Here is a 5,245-nt window from a genome sequence, read left to right as displayed (position 1 = left end):
TAGTCTAAGTGGGGCCCCTGACATCCCATTCATAGGGATCTAGCTTGGGTTAGCTTGGTGACTAATTCCATATTCTTAGATGTCAATCCATATAGTTCTCAGGTCCGTTCGATCGGTCCCGAGGGCTAAGTACCTTTCTTCAAAAAAGAAATCATGGATCGTAACCGTCCAAGACTCAAACATGGGCCAAGATGCCCGTGGTGCTCGTGCGCCCGGGTACTGGCCGCTAGCGGGCCCATCCCTTTCCACCTCTCACCGTAAAGGTGTCTGGAGCGATTGTTGAACCCATCGATGGGTCGACCTGTGAACTCCTAGGCCCAGTCAGGCCGTAGGGGTGCTTTTAGATCTGTTTTCCTCTTAGTCGTGACGAGTCATGGCCTGTTCGAAGAGGCAAAATGTTTGGCGAGTTTTCTAAGGGAACGGACAAAGATTGCGTGCGCATGTCCCACGACGGGACATTGTGGCAGATCATGGTAGGCGCAGATATCTAGGTCAGTGATGGTTGCTTCGCATCCATCTCCCCTATAAAACCAAAGGGTTCGTCCCCTGGATTCCATACCTTGCGTCCTTGCCTCCACAGCCATGACCATCGCCACTAATTGCTCAGGTTTTTTGTCTCTACAGCCCTACTGTCGTCGAGCTCGCATCCACCCGCCCTCACCTCCAATGGATCCATGGTGCCGCTCTGACATTACCTTCTAGTGCATGGAGGGCCTCGTCCATCGCGGTCTTCTCCGCATGTGGACCACGGCCGAGGAGTGGCTACTGCCCGATGAGGAGGACATGCCGTCACCACCTGATGGCTATGTGGTGTCATTCGCCCACTTCCACGAGCATGGGTTTGCGACCCCCGCCCATAGATTTCTTTAGGGGCTATTGCACTATTACAAAATCGAAGTGCAGCATCTCAATCCCAACGGGATCCAGCACATGGCGGCGTTCATCGCCCTGTGCAAGGGGTTCCTAGGGATCAGCCCCCACTTTGATTTTTGGAGATACTTCTTCGCCATCACCCTCCAGAAGAAGAGGGAGAAGAGCGGCCGACAGGAGCTGCACTTGTCGATGGGGTGCACTGGCATCTAGCTTCAGAACAATCGAGACGGCGAGTACCCATCGAAGCGGCTATCAATGTCCAACAAGGGGTGGCACTCATAGTGGTTCTACCTCAAGAATGTCATCACCGCCCCTCTGTCGGAGTTCACCGGGTGCCTGATCGAAGAGGCCCTGGAGTCATGGAGGAAGTGGGCGTCCCAAAGAAGGACAAGAAGAAGATCTGGGACCACATCACCGCCATCCACATCCTCAAGGAGAACAGCTTGAAGGGGTCAAGCGTCATTAGGGCCTACAACACAAGGAGGGTGGCGCCATTGATGACGCATGAGCTCCCGTTGTACGCAATGGCGCCCGAGGCATCGTTCGATGGAACGGCGCTCGCTGAGGGGGCGTTCCCCAACTCTAAGATCACGCAACACATCAAGGAGGCAATGGAGCTCTTGTGGGATGACGCGAGTGCCCCCCTTGATTTGGTCTACCCGGTGCTAGGACATCCTCCGATGCGGCCGGAACCAGGCCACGTTGTCTTTATAAGTTTACCCTTCTTATGCCTTCTCTTCAATAGATTTTCTGACCTCTTGATACTAACTTTGAGAGGGGAGGGACCAGCCGAGGAACCTCATCTTCATGGATCACCCAGCATTATTGCTGAGGGATTCAACCATGAGCGCGTCAAATTGTGCTAAGGGCGAGCGGCTAAGGAAGGCAAAGGAGGACAAGAAGAGGAAGAGGCAGTGTAAGTACGATGATGACGATGGTGACGACGATGAGGTAGCCGATGATGTCGAGTGGGACATCTTGGACAACAAGGATGTGCTGACAGGTATTGGTTCGTCTTTATAGGAGTTAGGACCCTTCCCATTCTATGGAGGGGAGGGTACATCCGGGGAGCCAGCGGAGGCGGGATGTGCCGTCGGCCTCCCTCAGGAGTCAATGGGGGTAGGTAGCTCTACCATCATGCCCCAAGAGCCAAGGGGAGCGAGCCCCTCTACCCAAGAGCAGGGGTTGGGCTCCAAGTGGCCTCATTCTGACGAGGCAGAGCAAAGGTCAGGGGGTTCGCCCCCCAAACGCATCTGCCACCCAACGGCACTAAGGTGAGTTGTCAGTTCCTTTATTTCTTTCCTATTTTAGTCAGACTTCATTGTGACTTATGCTTTTTGTCCCTTGCAGCGTCGGTAGGCAGCGCAATCCTTTGGTGCGGGCGCCGAAGAAGAGCGTCGCCCTCCAATTGTGGTGGCAACCATTGGCTGGTGTCACGCCCATTTCAGGTAGGAATGGCACCAGTGTGACCACATCATCGGCCAGTCAGATGCCGCCCATGGTGGCGCCTGTGCCCTCGATGGGACGGGCGGATGCAGGAGTCATCCCTAGCGATGACGTTGGTAGGTAGCGACTCGCCTGCACGGGGCGAGCCCCTACTCCGGTGGATGAATCCATAGGATTCGGCATCGACGCTCTTCACCCTCGATGATGCCACCGAGAGCATGGAGTGGGAGAGCCTTGACATGGGGATCATGTCCATGCTGGAAGCCCTAGACCATGCCAGGGGTGCCTTGCACAAAGTTGTCATTCCCTCCGGCCGGGTATTTGCTTGATCCTGCCTCTCGCCCTTTTCTTTCTCTATATTTTTTTGTAACCTGACCATCGTCTCCCTCAGTCCCTCATCGCTCACTATCGGGGGAAGTCTTAGTTCCTTCATGAACAGAAGGAAACCAGGGACCGCCTCATTGAGGAGGCATGGCTATGTGGGGAGGTGACTGCTTGGCTTGTTGCCGCCAAGCAGAGGGTGGCCGAGCTGACTCCCCTCACCGAGGAAGTAGATAGTCTTTGGTCGTGGGTGGCTAAGGCCTGTTAGGACGCTGATGAGGTCGAGAAGGCGTTCGAGGCCCTATCGGTGAGGTCGTGGAGGGACGACGAGGAGGCCGCCCGGGTTAGGAAGGAGAAGGATGAGCTACTCTAGAAAGGCATCGAGACCCACTAGCAGATCCTCAAGCTTCTACCCAAGGTTGAGAAATAAAGGGAGCTAAAGCTGGGGGCCAAGGAGAACCTCATGGCCCTAGAGAAGAGGGTGAGCATGGATGCCACAGCGATCGCCTGGCTACACAAGGAGCGGGATGAGCTGCTCCAAACTACAGAGAGGTTGTGCTTGGAGCATGGCGTGGCTCACGAGGAGCATGACCAGGCCATCCGAGAGCATGACCAGGCCAACCAAGAGTGCGACGATGCACAGTAGAAGGTCAGCTCCCTCCAAGATGAGCTTGGAAACACGATGACCTAGAAGCTAGAGGCCGAAAGCATTTCTATCTGACTGGCCATGGACCTCACCAAGGTGAGGAGGAATCTTCAAGCTAAGAGCAACAAGCTTGGTATCCTGAGCGTTGCCCTTAGAGTGGTCTACGACAACCTTGAGGTGGTATGGCTGGAGGGGACCAATTCATTCATGGCCTGTGCCGTCGACATCACAGCGTGGGTATGCCAGCTCGAGAGTAATGCCCTTTGCGCTGAGGTCAATCAATCCTTCATGATTGCTCATTCTCACTATGGGGAAAGCATCCACCTAGAGATGATGAGCCTTGGCTCACACCACGATCTAGTGGCATGCTTCTAGGCATTAACCTACAAACTTTTGACATTGGTGAGATAGAGGAAGGGGAGTTCTATATAAATTCAAGATCCGCAATAGAGACACAGATTTCAAATGGTTATTAGTTTCAGTTTACGGTGCTGCACAACAAGAATTAAAAGAGGCTTTCTTATCGGAGTTGTCTCGCTTATGTGCGAAAGAAACCTTACCTATTGTTATAGGTGGTGATTTCAATATCATAAGAGGGCCATCTGAGAAAAAATAACTCAAGATACAACAATAGATGGCCTTTTCTTTTTAATGCAATTATCGATGGATTCAACCTTAGGGAATTGGATCTGTCAGGTAGACAGTTTACTTGGGCTAATAACCTACAAATCCCATCTTTTGAGAAGCTTAATAGAATTTAGTCAGCACAGATTGGGAATTGCAATTCCCTTTGAGCTTGGCTGGTTATTAAGGAATGTGTTCCACGAGATGGTGAGTGAAATCTGGTCAAATTTTAATGAAGGTCATACTCCATTAGAGATATGGCAAGCAAAAATAAGACGACTTCGCCAATATCTAAGGGGTTGGGCCAAAAATGTCAGTTGAGCGTGCAAAAAGGAGAAGAAAAATTTGTTGAGCAGTTAGATGAACTTGATAAGAAAGCGGAACACGTTTAACTAACAATGGATGAGCTGAATTTGAAACATGTCCTCAATGAGAGATTAGCCAATCTTCTCAGAGAGGAGGAGATTAAATGGTACCAATGAGCAAAAGTAAAGAACCTGCTAGAGGGGGATGCAAATACAAAATATTTTCATTTAGTGGCAAATGGGAAACATAGGAAAACTCGTATTTTCCAGCTAGAACAAGAGGAAGGGATAGTGTGTGGTGACGTGGAACTAAAAAGTATATCACCAAATACTATAAAAGCCTCTTTGGTCCACCGGACATCTCTTCGTTGTCGATGGACGAATCGCGAAGAGAAGATATTCCTCAAGTTTAAGAACTGGAAATTGAGACACTGACACAAAGCTTTTCCAAAACAGAAGTAAAAGAGGCGGTTTTTCAAATGAAAAACAATACTGCCCCAATACCTGATGGGTTCCCGCCAGAGTTTTATCAAGCCTTCGGGAATGTAATTAAAAGAGACTTGATGGCTCTGTTTGAGGACTTCCATAGGGGCATTTTACCTCTACATAGTCTGAATTTCGGCACAGTTATTCTTCTCCCAAAATCTAGTGAAGCAAAATAAATACAACAGTATAGGCCAATCTGTCTGTTAAATGTAAGTTTCAAAATCTTCACCAAGGTAGCCACCAACAGAATTGTGAAAGTCGCACAAAAAGTGGTTTGACCTACACAAACGGCTTTCCTCCCTGGCAGGAATATCATGGAGGGAGATATAGTTCTGCATGAAACGATCCATGAGTTGCATAGAAAGAAATTTAATGGGGTATTATTTAAAATTGACTTGGAAAAGGCATATGATAACGTGAAATGGGACTTTTTGCAACAAGATCTTAGAATAAAAGGGTTTTCCCCAATTTGGTGCAACTGGGTACGAGCTTTTGTACAAGGAGGGAATGTTGGTATAAAGTTAACGACTAGCTAGGACCATAC

This window comes from Miscanthus floridulus, chromosome 13 (genome assembly GCF_019320115.1).
Source record: "Miscanthus floridulus cultivar M001 chromosome 13, ASM1932011v1, whole genome shotgun sequence".
Lineage (NCBI taxonomy): Eukaryota > Viridiplantae > Streptophyta > Magnoliopsida > Poales > Poaceae > Miscanthus > Miscanthus floridulus.
The sequence above is the reverse complement of the archived record's forward strand: the minus strand, read 5'-3'. Positions refer to the sequence as shown.